The following is a 15,549-nucleotide window of genomic DNA, read 5'->3' on the forward strand; positions in this document are numbered from 1 at the left end:
CACTTATACCTGGGAAGAAATACAGTCCATTTTAGGGATCCTGTTCACTGTTGAGGAAAGGAGAATGATTAGACAAGCTGGAATGAGAATTTGGGAAAGACAGAATCAGGCAGGACCCCCGGGAGATCAGAAATGGCCAAATGTGGATCCCCACTGGGATCGTCAACAACCCCAAGGAAGACAAAATATGAGGGATTTGAGAACGTTAACCATACAGGGAATAAGGGAAGCGATTCCCCGAGGGCAAAACATTACTAAAGCATTTAATGAACAACAAGGGAAAGATGAGTCTCCAACAGAATGGTTGGAGAGGTTGAGGAAAAACCTACAAATGTATTCTGGAATTGATCCGAATACAGTGGCTGGGACCGCACTCCTTAGAACACAATTTGTAGCTAAATCCTGGGGGAATATAAGAAGGAAATTAGAAAAATTGGAAGATTGGCAAGAAAGAGGATTAGAGGAGTTACTTAGAGAAGCCCAGAAAATCTATGTTAGGAGGGACGAAGAAAAACAAAAAGCAAAAGCAAAAATTTTTGTAGCAGCAGTAAGGGAAAGTCAGAAAAATAAGACTCCGTCTGGAGAGAAAAGGGAAAAAAGAATAGAGCAGACACCCCGGAGACAGCCTTATCGAGAAAGATTTACAATTCCCGTCTGTTACTACTGTAACAAGAGGGGACATGTTCGGAAGAACTGCCGTAAGCGGGAACAAGATGAGAAGATGTTCAAAGAAGACGAGGGGTGTCAGGGGCTCTATCTTCTGGGGACTTCAACATCAACAGAGCCCTTGATAAAATTATTAATTGGTCCCCATAAAGAGGAAGTTTTATTTTTAGTGGATACAGGGGCCGAAAAGTCAACCATTCAAAAACTTCCAAAAGGAATGGAAAAAGGGAAGAGTTATATGTCAGTAGTAGGAGCAAAAGGAGAGCCTTTTAAAGTAAGTATATTGAAAGATGTAGCGGTAGAAACGGAAAAGAAAACTTGTCTTAATGATTTACTTTTGCTCCCTGAAGCGGAATACAATTTATTAGGAAGCGATTTGATTTTGAAGTTAAACTTGAGCATTCAGAGTCAAGGGGACAAATTGCAGATTAAATTATACACTTTAACACAAGAGGATGAAGAAGCTATTAACCCCTCAGTGTGGTATAAGGAAGGGGAAACTGGAAAGATAAAAATGGACCCCATAAGCGTTCAAATAATAGATCCGCACCGCCCAATTAGAATCAAGCAATACCCTATACCTATGGAAGGTCGAAAAGGATTAAAACCTGTAGTTGACAGACTTTTGGAAAAAGGAACCCTAGAACCATGTATGTCACCTCATAACACGCCCATTCTTCCCGTAAAGAAACCGGATGGGTCATACAGGATGGTCCAGGACTTAAGAGCTGTAAATCAGCGAACAATCACTAAATTCCCTGTGGTGGCAAATCCTTATACTTTATTGAGTCATATATCTCCCAAACATACTTGGTATAGTGTAATAGATTTGAAAGATGCTTTTTGGGCCTGTCCTCTGGATGAGGGATCCAGAGATTATTTTGCCTTTGAGTGGGAGGACCCCGAAACAGGACGAAAACAACAATTAAGATGGACTGTGTTACCACAAGGGTTTATGGAGTCACCAAATCACAATACACACGGAGGCAAAATTATTGCAATATGTGGACAATCTATTAGTAGCAGCGAAACTGAAGAGGGGACCCGAAAAGCCACCATTAAATTGTTACATTTTCTAGGGGAAAAGGGATTAAAGGTGTCCCGATCAAAGCTACAGTTTGTAGAACAAGAAGTAAAATACTTAGGACATTGGCTGAGTAAGGGAAGGAAGAAGTTAGATCCTGATAAGGTATCTGGGATTACCCCCACAAACTAAAACGGAAATTAGGCAAATACTGGGATTATTAGGATATGGTAGACCATGGCTTGAAAATTATAGTGAAAAAGTAAAATTCTTATATGAAAAATTAACTAATAACCAACTTAAGTGGTTTATTGAAGATGATCAGAGATTTGAGGAAGTAAAAAAGGCATTAATACGAGCACCTGTATTGAGCCTCCCAGATCTAGAAAAACCTTTCTGTCTCTTTGTGAATACATCAAGCCAGACAGCATATGGAGTTCTTACTCAAGACTGGGCAGGAATCAAAAAACCCGTGGGGTATTGTTCTAAGTTACTTGATCCGGTAAGCAGAGGATGGCCTGCTTGTCTCCAAGCTTTGGTTGCTACAGCATTATTAATAGAGGAAGTTAGGAAGATTACCTTTAGTGCTCCTTTAAAAGTGTATACCCCACACAATGTCAGAAATGTTTCACAACAAAAAGCGGAAAAATGGTTAACGGAGAGCCGGATCCTAAAGTATGAAGAAATACTAATAGACTCCCCTGACTGAGAACTGAGGGTGACTTCTGCTCAGAGTCCAGCACAATTTTTGTTTGGAGAACCATCAGAGGAATTACAACATAACTGTTTAGAGGTAATTGAGACCCAGACTAAGGTGAGACCAGATTTAAGAGATGCTGAGTTGGAAAATGGAGAAGCGCTGTTTACCATGGCTTGAAATTTATAGTGATAAAGTCCTCTGGATGAGGGATCCAGAGATTATTTTGCCTTTGAGTGGGAGGACCCCGAAACAGGACGAAAACAACAATTAAGATGGACTGTGTTACCACAAGGGTTTACAGAGTATAGATGGCTCCTCCAGAGTGGTAGAAGGGAAGGGAAAATCAGGTTATGCAGTAATTAATAAGGACTTGGAACTTGTGGAATCAGGACCTCTGAGTCCATCATGGTCAGCTCAGGCTTGTGAGCTGTATGCCCTATGTAGGGCCCTGGAATTATTAAAAGGAAGAAGTGGGACTATATTTACAAGTCGATTTCACTGAATTGCCTAAGGTAGGGAGGATAAAATATTTATTGGTAATAGTAGATCATTTAACACAGTGGGTAGAAGCGTACCCTGTAGCACGAGCTACGGCACAGATGGTGGTAAAAATTTTATTGGAACATTTGATACCTAGATATGGGATAATCCAGTACATTGATTCTGACCAGGGCACACATTTTAAACATAAGAACGAAACCATACAGTGAGACTGGATTATTGCCATATGAAATGTTATATGGCATGCCTTATTTTCAAGGAATGCCTCTGGGGAACAATGTAATTGAGGATCATAGTTTCCAACAATATATAATTACCATTGGAAAAAGTTTAAAAGAATTAAGAGAGATTGGGATGGTGGCCCAAACACCACCTTTAGGATTTGCAATTCATCAGTTAGAACCAGGAGATAAATTTCTGATAAAAACATGGAAAGAAGGAAACTTATCTCCCCTCTGGGAAGGACTTTTCCTTGTTTTATTAACTACAGAAACAGCTGTGAGAACTGCTGAAAAAGGATGGACACATGTGTCACGAGTGAAAGGTCCAGTGAAGGAGTGGAAGGTCACATCTGACTAAATTGCTGTGGGAATTTTATTGCGGCTACTCCTGTAATGAAACAAGAGTGAAACATGAAATTCCCACAGTTGCTAAAAATCTATTTGTAAAGTCATTGAATATAACTAATTGTTATGTTTGTGGTGGAACAAATCAAGGTGAACGATGCCCATGGGAAGATATGGGGAGCAATATAAGTAATCCCCAAGTCTGGAAAACAATGGGAAAGGGTAATAGGAAACAACAATCTGTACTCCAAACGAGTATAATTGGAAGGAGTTGTTGGCAAAAGAAGAACAGGAAAAAGGAGCTGGAACTAGAATTTGTCCTTGGTGTAGAAGGTGGTGTGTATTTGTAAGATTAGTGTTGCAGGCTAACTGGCAGTTTTCTGTAGCCATAAAGCCTTGCAAATAAAGAGGATCGCCAGGCTCGGGCAAGTGCTCAGGTCTGGACAAACCACTGATCTATCAAAGCTCTGGCCTTCACAAGCAGTGCTCAATTAATTTGGGTACTAAGAAAGCACCCCCTTAAAGGAAAGAAGAGGGCAAGACCAGAGGGGAACTGGTGTTGCGGCTTAAAAAGGGTCTGCCAAGGGCTGCAACCCCTTCGGGCTGTGACTGCCGATCACTATGGCCCTGACCGGACCTCTTCTAGTTCTACGTGGGGTGAGTTTCTTGACTCCGACTAACAAGTCGAGCTGGGGTTTACTCCAGAAAAATGGAAAAAGTGAGGACCTTTTCTAATTGTACAGCGCATACCTGTAATGAACAATAAAACCTAGTTTTTTCCTGTTACCCGTAAATTAGGGAGAACGAATGGCCTCCTGAGAGACAAACTTGGAATGGAATAGGATTTTGGGGAGATTTTATGGGTCGTGATCGGCTTACTAAAATGGGGATAGTTGTATTGAGGATATGTGGGGGATTGTTACTAGATTAATCTACTCGGTTATACTCAATTGGAAATGAAAACACGAATCAATACTATAAAGAAAAAGATGGGGGATGGTGAAATATATTTATCTGATTCGTGTGATGAAGTGTAATCTTCTGTACTTTCATGGATTTCTCCTGCACCATAGAAAGGGGTATTTTACAGGAGAAAGTTAAACTACTTTGCTGGTATATCAGCTCAAACAAGTTTGACCACTGACCGCATAGTATTGTGTAAAGGAAGTGCATGCATAAGGTTTGGGGTCATCCTGGGGGCACGCCGAGGAAGATTCGAGAAGACTCTAGCAGGAGAAGAGGGCATGCGCTGAAGAAGACACGCCTGTTCATTAATATGTATTAGAAGACACGCCTATTCATGAATATGTATTAGCGAACAGGATCACGCTGAGGAAGAGTCGAGAAGATTCTAGAAGGAGATGAAGGCATGCGCCGAAGAAGACATGCCTATTCATGAATATGTATTAACGGACAGGATATAAACCAGGAACAGGAACTGAACCGCGTGCGTCTTGGTGGAGCAGAGACTCCTGGCGCACCCAGCGCTGTTTGCTTGCCTCTATTCGCTTAATAAATTGTAAATTTGAATTGGAATCCTGTTTAGGACTAAATCATTTATAACAAGCTTATTAAGGTATACATATATACACTCTTGTCAAAGACTAAAAATAAAAAAAGTGTTTGCTTGTATTTTTAAAACTTACACTGTGTTCTATAGCTGGATAATTTTTGTAACGTAAACAAAATTTTATTTTTTATTAATTTAAAGTAGTTATTTTAACTTTAGTATCCTGTAAAGAGTAGTCCCCACTTTGGGAAGATAGAAGGGGAGTACCTTATCAGCCTCAATATAATGTTGCGGTATTACGCATTTCAGGACACAAAGCAGAAGCCCTTCCGAAGCTGTTTAACATTTTCCATACATTTCATTAATTTTGTGTGGGAAACTAACGCAGTTTTACAGAAGAATTTATCTGGATGATATGGACATTTCAGGGAGATTTGCAACAGTCAAAGTAGAAGTGTTTCTGTAACATGGACAACTGCATGGCTATTTTTGATTTCCTAGTCATTATAGTTATAGATCCATTCTTGGAATGTTGCACAATTTCATAATTGTAGCATATATACACTGGAGAGCACTGTTAGAATGCAGACTCTGTAAATTGTGTAAATATACCTAATTGTTTATAGGAATATACTAATGTGCATGTGTGGCATATTAGCAGATGTGACCTTCTAAAACTGTTGTAATGCCATGTTATCCTATGCAACTGCCTGCGTGTGTTGCTCAACAATGTGTAACTTTGGGAAAGAGCTAGTGATTGCACTTTGTGAAAAGGCTCAGTGCTAGCCAATTGAATTACTAATCTTTCCAGTTACAAAGCTCAGAGAAGGCAGGGCCTAGTGCAGAGGAGCTAGTTCTGTCTTCTGAAAAGAAAGGCTGGGATTCATTTCCAAGAAAGAGAAATCTCTTCCCACTGGTAACTTCTTCTCTCTCTCACTGCAGAAATTAAATTGTGCAAATTTGGGGGAAAAAAAAAAAAATCATCCATTTGGAAGGTAGCCACCAAAAGAAATTGGTCTGCATTGTCCTTAAATTGGTCTCCAATTGTCCCTAAACATGTCCTTGGTTTTGTAAACTCATGTGAAGTTTTACTCTAAAATGTGAAAAACTATCCAAGTGGTGTATACATGTAGGCTTTCGAGAAAATGTAAGAATTCAGAAAAATACAAGAATAATATAAAGTGTCTCAAGACTGTTACTTACTCTAACCTCTTTAGTGCAGACTGCACTAGCGTGGAGGCAATGTGTTGTAAGAAGTTTTCTGTTTCATTATTGCTATGTATGAAATGCCATATTTGAATTTTGGTATATTCCTAGTAATGTTTTGTGGGTTTTGGATGTGTTTTGTAGATAGTTTGGGTTCAAACAAATTAATTAAGTATCTGTAAACTTTTCTGTAAATGCTAATGGAAATAATTTCATAGATGTCTATCTAGATTATGTTACTGTTGAGAAAAAAACGTGCGTGTGAAACAACCATTTAATAAAATGTTGAAGCTAGTTGGTTGCTTTTGTGAATGAAATCATATAAAAACAAAAGCATGAGTGGTTGATCTGAATGATAGGTGCTTGGAGGTGCGAATCATTAACAGTCAAAAAACATTTGAAGAAACGCTACTTAAAAAAAAATCCCCTGGCTTCAATAATTTGAAGATCCAGTTCTCCATAAGGTTTCTATTACAATTTGTATGCTAAAAGGACACAGTTAACCGGAAAAAAAATGCAGGTTTTGCTTACTCTAGTTAAATCACTTAATATGAAGAAGTTAGCAGGAGGCAAATATACAGTTTAGACTGCCTACAGCACATGATGGTCAAGCTTCTACTGAAAAGAATCTCTTGTCTTGCTGAGGGACTCTAAAACGCTTGATTTCTTCTAATGCTTCTGTGTCTGAAGCTGATTTTCAGCAAGCAAAACCGACTTCCCCAACTCTGAAGTTGTGTGTCCTTTTAATGCTGCAAAATGTAAATAATGGTACTTGGATACATCTTTCTCAATAAAATGTGCAGCGGATATCTTCTCCTTCAAGTAGCCTGGAGCTTAAAAATCAGTTTAAAACTACTGGATAGCATAATTTTTTCTACACATAGCTTCAGTCCAGTTGGAAGAAAATTGGATTGGTTACACAAGTCTTTATGTAAGGTACAAACTGAGCCTAATGTTTTGAGTGCCCAAGAGTTCTCTTTCAAGTAGGTTAACAGGCACGTGAACATCATGTAATGATGATGGTGTAAGGACTCCTGGAAGATCTTCAGGACGACTGCTTTTCCATAAGCAACTCTTTTCACACAACCTCAGCCAGCGTTGTGCTGCTCTACAGGATTGGGTGAGTGGTGTTGTCTTCGGCTGTGTGGGCTTAAATGTGTTTCTAATGTGTGTGTCAAATAATTACCTGTTAAACAGAATGCTAATCTGGCTGAAGCCAATGCTTACAAAGAAGATAAAATAAAAGCCATGATAATCCAGTTTTGCCATGAATATAATCCAATCAAGTAAGTGTTGATAATGTCACATCTGTTCTATGAAGACTATGGAGAAATTGTAGAGGTGTTTGTTTTAACAAGAGAGACACATGCCTCCTTTTTTCTTTTTTTTCCAAATCATTTTCAGTTACATGAAGAAACTCTTGGGTCCACCTCCACCATCATACACTTGATTTCATTGTGGAAAACCTGGCCACTATATAAAAAACTGCCTGACAAAGGGGGTAAGACTGTGGCTTCTGCTGTTACTTAGATTTTAATTGTTTGTACCTTGGCAGTTACGTAACAAATACATGACTACTCATGCTAAGACTTGTTTCTCGGAGGGGGGGAAATACAGAGGTTATATGGCAATGTTGCAAAGCCCTGCAAAATTCAAGTGAAACCTGGAGATATAAATGTTACATTTTCCTTTTTCTAGGTCATGGACATTAAATATGTCCACAGATCTTTGTTGGTGGACTTTTATGCATCTTTTTATATATTTCAATATTACTGGAATTTTTTCTGCTTTTAACTCTTTTTAATGATAGTTCTCGGTTTTTAGTATTTCGTATAATTCCAAGTTGTTTCTGCTGACCCCATGTATTGAATATTTACATGTTTTAATTACACAAGTAATTCAAGACTCCACCTTCGCCTTTCAGCTTTTTCATGCCGAAAGTAGCTCTCGCACTCTCTCCTTACATAGTTGCCAAATGACCACTACACAAACTGGAACTATTGATGCAGAGAAGCTCCAAAATAGAGTATGTCCAGTGACTGCTCCCACAAAGAAGTTGCCAGGGTGGAATTCTCTAACTTGTCTTCACCTTCACTTTGCAGCTTTTTCACATCCAAACCAGCTCCCGCACTCTCTGCTTCCATAACCTCCAAAATACCACTACACAAACTGGCAATATTGAAGGAGACAAGACGCAAATTTCAAAATGTCCTGTGACTGCTCCCACAGTGAAGGTGCCACCATGGAATTGTTGTGCTTGAACTCACCTTCCCTTTGCAGCATTTTCAGGGCAAAACCAGCTCTTGCTCTCTCTGCTTCCCTAGCTTCCATACTACCACTACAGAACTTTCAGCATCGACTCAGCCAAGTTGCAGAATTGAATATGTCCAGTGACAGCTCCCTCAAGGAAGGTGCTGGGAACGACTGCTGGTGCTTACCTTCACCTTCCTTTTGACCACTTTCACAGCCCAGGAATAGTGGGGGTCTGCCTTTACTAGCTGTAAAGTGGTACATACAACTCATTTGTCACACTCTGAGTCTCAGACCTAAACTAGAGATTAGGCACAGCAACTCCTCCCAGAGAAGAAGAGGCAGGAACAAATGCTATTGCTTGCCTTCACTACCCCTATGCAGCATTTTCATGGCCCAGGAAGAGTGGAGCTCTGCCCTTCTAAGTTATAAAGTGGTGCCTACACTCATTCTCACTCTCAGCCTATCCGACCTAAACGAGACTATAGGTACAGGCACTACTCTCAGATGAAAAGTGCCAGCAACGAATTCACTTGCTGGACTTCACCTTCCCTTTGTAGCATTTTCACAGCCAAACCAGCTCTCACGCTCTCTGCTGCCGTAGCCTCCAAACTACCACTACACAAACTGGCACTACTGATGCTGACAAGCTGCAAAATTGAATATGTATTGTGACTGTGCCACCACACTAAAGGTGCCAGGATAGAATTCTCTTGCTTTGCTTCACCATCCCTTTGCAGCATTTTCACAGCCAAACCAGCCCTTGCGCTCTCTGCTTCTGTAGCCTCCAAACAGCTCCCACAGTGAAGGTGTAAGGGTACAATATTCCCGCTTGATGTCTCCTTCTCCTTGGAGCTCTTTCAACAGCCAAACCAGCTCTTGCTCTCTCTGCTGGCATAGCCTCCAAAATACCACTACACAAACTGGCACTATTGACGCAAAGAAGATGCAAAATTGAAAATGTCCAGTAACTGCTCCCACAATGCAGGTTCCAGCATGGAATTCTCTTGCTTTGCTTCACTTTCCCTTTGCAGAGCCAAAGCACCTCTCGCGCTCTCTGCTTCCGTAGCTTACAAACTACCACTACTCAAACTGGCACTATAAATGCAAACAAGCTGCAAATTTGAAAATGTCCTGTGACTGCTCCTTCATTGAAGGTGCCAGCATGGAATTGTTCTCCTTGAGTTCCCCTTCCCTTTGTTACATTTTCAGAGCCAAACTAAGTCTCGTTCCCTTTGCATCTGTAGCCTCTACCACTACAAAACTATAACCCTTGACGCAGCCAAGGTGCAAAGTTGAGTATGTCCAGTGACTGGTATGTTTTAGGGTGGTTTTGAGGATTCCTGAGAAGGGTAAACACATATACACAGACTACAAGGGGAAAAAAGCAAGTGTTTTATTAACTACAGACATGCATTACACTAAAGGTGTTTTGCAAAGCAATTGTCTTACCAACCCGAGGACTGTGAGGAAGATGAACCATCTAGACATTCTTGTGTCATCTTGCGCCACGAGCCCAGCCCAGCAGTTGGTAGCTGCCAGCTTTACATGGGTGCCCCCATGGAGGCAACGGTGGCCTCGCTGTACACTGGCCCACTGCTTTTCGTGGAATCCCAGTATTTATACATTTGCAGAGGGATGGGTTTTGACATACGTGGTCAGCGAGTATCGGAACATGCCTCAGTTGCCACCTCTCAGCATAGGGAGCCTATGGCGTACATGCCCGCTGGCCAGGCACGCTGCATGCGCCACAGCCATCCCATCTATTGGTTCGTAGGCTTTGTTCACGTGGCATATTACCATAATCCAGCAGTCACATATCAACCATGCTCAAGCCAATAGCAGAATGTTGCAAGGCAAACAAAATTGTGAATTGTGCTTTATATTCCTCCATTACTGTCTTCCACATCCTCCCCTAGCCTTGATCAACTTTCTTATCTCTGTGGGCTGTTTTCTCTCACCCAGCCTAGTATCTATTTCTCATCCAGCCATCCGTTTTCTCCTGTGCTGTGGTTTTCTCACAGACGAAAATTCCACCTGTTAAACCCCTCCGCTGCAGTTTTCTTGGCTATCTACTTCTTACCCAGTGTCCATCCATGGACCAAAAGTCCATCTTTTAACTCCTCCATATACACTGGTACCACAAGGAAGGTGCCAGGAACAGATGCTATTTCTTGCCTTCACCTTCCCTTTGACCACTTTCACAGGCCAGGAAGAGTGGGGCCTTCCCTTATCACTTGTAATGCGGTACATAAATACACTCGGTTCTCACTCTCTGCATCTAAGACTTAAATCAGAGAATAGGTACAGCCACTGCTCCCAGATGAAAAGTGCCAGGAATGAATTCTCTTGCTTGACTTAACCTTCCCTTTGCAGCATTTTCACAGGCAAAGCAGCTCTCACACTCTCTGCTTCTGTAGCCTCCAAACTACTACTACACAAATTGTCACTATAGACACAGACAAGATGTAAAATTGAAAATGTCCCATGATTGCTTACTACAGTGAAGGTGTCAGGATGGAATTCTCTTGCTTGGCTTCTCCTTCTCCTTGGAGCTTTTTCAATGCAAACCAGATATCGTGCTCTCTGCTTCTGTAGCCTGCAAACTACCACGACAGAAATTTCAGCATTGACGCAGTCAAGCTACAAAGGTGAGTATGTATGTCCAGTGATTGTTCCCTCAAGGAAGGTGCCAGGAACAAATTCTCTTGCTTGACTTAACCTTCCCTTTGCAGCATTTTCACAGGCAAAGCAGCTCTCATGCTCTCCGCATCCATAGCCTCCGAACTACCACTACACAAACTGGCACTATTGAAGCAGACAACCTGCAAAATTCAAAATGTCCTGTGACTGCTCCACCACACAGAAGGTGCCAGGATAGAATTCTCTTCCTTTCATTCACCTTCCATTTGCAGCACCTTCACATGCAAACCAGCTCTTGCGCTCTCTGCTTCCATAGCCTCCAAACTACCACTACACAAACTGGCAATATTGACTAAGGCAAGCTGCACAATTGAAAATGTCCTGTGACTGCTCCACCACATGTAAAGTGCCAGGATAGAATTCTCTTGCTTTGACTCACCTTCCCTTTGCAGCTTCTTCAACAGTCAAACCAGCCCTTCTACTCTCTGTATCTGTAGGGTCCAAAGTAGCACTACAGAAACTGGCAGTATTGACGCAGACAAGCTGCAAAATCGAAAATGTCCTGTGACTGCTGCACCACACCAAGGTGCCAGGATAGAATTGTCTTGCTTTGATTCACCTTCCCTTTGCAGCATTTCTCAACAAAACCAGCTCTCACTGTCTTTGCTTCCAGAGCCTGCAAACTTGCACTACACAAACTGGCACTACACAAACTGGCACTATAAAAGCAGAGAAGCAGGGAAATTCACGATGTCCCATGACTGCTCCAACAGTGAAGGTGCCAGGATGGAATACTCTCTCTTGACTTCTCCTTCTCCTTGGAGCTTTTTCACAGCCAAACCAGCTCTTGCGCTGTCTGCTTCCGTAGCCTCCAAACTACCACTACACAAACTGGTATTATGGAAGCAGACAAGCTGGATATTGAAAAGTCCTGTGGCTGCTCCACCACACTGAAGGTGCCAGGATAGAATTCTCTTGCTTTGATTCACCTTCCCTTTGGAATTTTTTCAACAATCAATCCACCTTGCCTTCACCATCCCTATGCAGCACTTTCACAGCCCAGGGCTCTGCCCTGTCTAGCTATAATGTGGTACATACACTCAGTTCTCACACTCTCCATCTCTGACCTAAGCCAGAGTATAGGTACAGCCACTGCTCCCAGATGCAAAGTGCCAACAGCGAATTCACTCGCTTGACTTCCCCTTGCATTTGGGGCATTTTCACATCCAAACCAGCTCTTGTGGACTCTGCTTCCATAGCTTCCAAACACAAATTAGAACTACACACTAGCTCTATGGAAGCATAAAAGCAGCAAAATTCAAAATATCCTGTGATTGCTCCACCACTCGGAAGGTGCCAGGATAGAATTCTCTTGCTTGTCTTCACCTTCCCTTTGCAACTCTTTCAACAGGCAAACCAGCTCTTGCGCTCTCTGCATCTGTAGCCTCCAATACCACTACACAAACTGGCACTATAGACGCAGACAAGCAGCAAAATTCAAAATGTCCCGTGACTGCTGCAACAGTGAAGGTGACACCATGGAGTTGTTTACGTCCATGTTTACCTCCACACCCTGTGTGGGAACTGCCCTGGAGATTCAATTAAGTACCATTGTGCGGAGACCTTCATTGGCTCCTTCCCTTTCCTTCGAGAGACTGAGAAGAAACAGCTTCCAACACCCAGGATGTTCTCAGTTGCTACATTTTTGTTTTCCCTTGTAAACCATCTCTGACAAGGTGGATCCCAGAACCCATTAAGAGGAGACCTATGGATAGAGGCTAATCTACCTATGCTGGCAATGGACTGTTGTGCCATTCGGTCTTCTCCTGTGTGTTGCCAAGCTGTTAGGTCTTCTCCTTTGCAAAACTGGATGACTGCGAAGAGCTTCTTTCTAGAGGCTACAATGGACTGTGCTGTGCCTTCTTCAAACTTCTCCTGTGCCTTATTCAAACTTCAAACTTCTCCTGTGCCTTCACCTTCTTCTTTCCAGCTTTTTGCACATAGGTGAGAAGTCAGAAACATTGCTTGAAAACGCTTACCTACAAACACTGGAAACTTGTGAGACAGCTACAAGGTGCAGATTCAGTGATGAGCCCCAGGCACCTCTGCATACATTCCCCCTCCTAGGGACTGACATCCTCCAAGACAAAGCGAATCTCCTCTCAAGCCCGCAATGTCTCCCAGCATCCCCCCCTTTTTCTGAAAGGAAGCAGTGAGACAGCAACACTCTGAGAGCAGCACAGCCCTCAGGGCAAGGGACAAGGGTTGGAAAGGAAGCACATCCTTCATGTCCAAAATGTTCCAGAGACACAGTTTTGAGCAGCTTCCTCTTTTTCTTCTTCATGGGGTTTTCTGGCTGACATTTCCTTTCTGATGGGCATCTTTCTCCAATTTGTATAGGTGATGTGGAGGTGACAGGAGAACAAAGGAAAAAGGCTGAGACTGGAATGTGGAGAGGTAGGTGAGAGTCTTGGAGACATGGCTTTCTGTAACCCTGTGCTCTTGGACAAGTGTGAAGGAGCTGTTGCCCTTGGCCACGTGCAGAGCAGTTATGAGCACATGTGGTGAGTATTTAGCTTTTCCTGCTGGGTGGGTAGCAGGTGTTTTGGGAAGACACAGGAGAAAATGCTCCCACAGTCCCCTGACAAAGTCCTTATGTGGTGTATTTGCAGTGTTCTGCCATTAATTGCGGGGTGCTCTGCAAAAAAGGGCAGACGTTGAGTGGAAGGAAACTCCTGAAGCTAGACTGCCTGCTCTCAACAGGGAGGGAGAGATATGTCTAGATTTCTGTAGGAAGTAGAGGGGTCACTGCCAAGCACTTTGGGGTAGAGAGGAGGAAACGAAACTCTCCATTGCCTTCATTTGCTGTGGATCAGAGCCATTAATGTTGCCTTGGTTGGAGAAAGACAAAAAAGTCTGAGATGTCTCCTCTTTGTTTGCCTCACACAGAAGCTGCTACCAGTGGCAGAGCACTGGAGGACAGAGAAAGATGCTACCTTCCATCCTGTTGAGATTCAGCAAGGCCAAGTGCAGGGTCCTGCACCTGGGTTGGGGCAAGCCCCTGTATCAGTAGAGGCTGGGGGATGAAGGGATCGAGAGCAGCCCTGCTGAGAAGGACTGGGGCGTACTGGTGGATGAAAAGCTGGACATGAGCAAGCAACATGTGCTTGCAACCCAGAAGGTCAATCGTATCTTGGGCTGCATCAAAAGCAGCATGGCCAGCAGGTCGAGGGAGGTGATTCTGTCCTTCTATTCAGCTCTGGTGAGACCCTACCAGCAGTGCTAGTGTCCAGCTCTGGACCCCTCAGCACAGGAAAGACATGGACCTGTTGGAGATGGTCCACCAAAATGATCAGAGGAATGGAACACCTCTCCTATGAGGACAGGCTGAGAGAGTTGTGGTTGTTCAGCCTGGAAAAGAGAAGGTTCTGGGGAGATCTTATTGCAGCTTTCCAGAACTTAAAGAGTCTTCTAAGAAAGATGGGGACAGACTTTTTAGCAGAGCCTGTGGCAAAATGACAAGAGGTAATGGTTTTGAACTAAAAGAGGGCAGATTCAGACTACATACAAGGAAGAAATTTTTTACGATGAAAGTGGTGAAACACTGGCACAGGTCACCCAGAGATGTGGTAGATGCCCCTTTCCTGGAAACATTCCAGGTCGGGTTGGACAGGGGTCTGAGCAACCTGGTCTAGTTGAAGATGTCCCTGCTCATTGCAGTGGGGTTTCACTATATAACCTTTAAAGATCCCCACCAACACAAACCATTCTATGATTCCACTTATTTTTAATTTGAAAAGCACCAAGACTGAAGACTAATATGATGAGGGTCCATCTGATGCCTTTGAGTTTAGCTGATCAGAAAACCATTACATAGTACAGCTGTTTCATTTGCAGCTGCTTCCCATTTTGTCTGGAGAAGGTCCTTGGCAGACCCTCGCCTGTCCACATCCACCTCCAGGCAGCAGTTCAGAAAGTCATGAAATTCAGTGGACAGTCGCTTGGGGTTCTGCAGCCCTGGTGTCCCATTCATACCTATCAGATACAGTGCCTAGAGAAAAAAGAAATATGAGACTTCACCTGTTTCCTTCATATTTGTAACTGCTTATATAGAGAGCGTTTTTTAAGGTTCAGTCTCCAGTGGCAGTTTCTTCCCTGGCAGGGGGTTAAAGATGATTTTTCTATACCAATGAAAAAAATCCTGATGCAGCCACAGTTATTCAACATCAAAATGATCTTGCACTGGACCAGAGATTCCCCTGCAGCCCATTAAGATGACCATGGTGGAACAGAAAGCCACACTGCTACCAACGGAGGACTCCATGCCATGACAGGTAGATATGCCCTGAAGGAAGCTGCATCATTGTGGAGGGCCCGTGCTGGAACAGGCTCTGCCTGAGGGACTCTACCGCACGGAGAAAGACCGCAGTAGGAAAGTGTGAGGAGGAAGGAGCAGCAGAGAACTGGTCTGACCAGACTGTGA

This window comes from Phaethon aethereus, assembly GCF_964289735.1.
Source record: "Phaethon aethereus genome assembly, chromosome: 21".
Classification (NCBI taxonomy): domain Eukaryota; kingdom Metazoa; phylum Chordata; class Aves; order Phaethontiformes; family Phaethontidae; genus Phaethon; species Phaethon aethereus.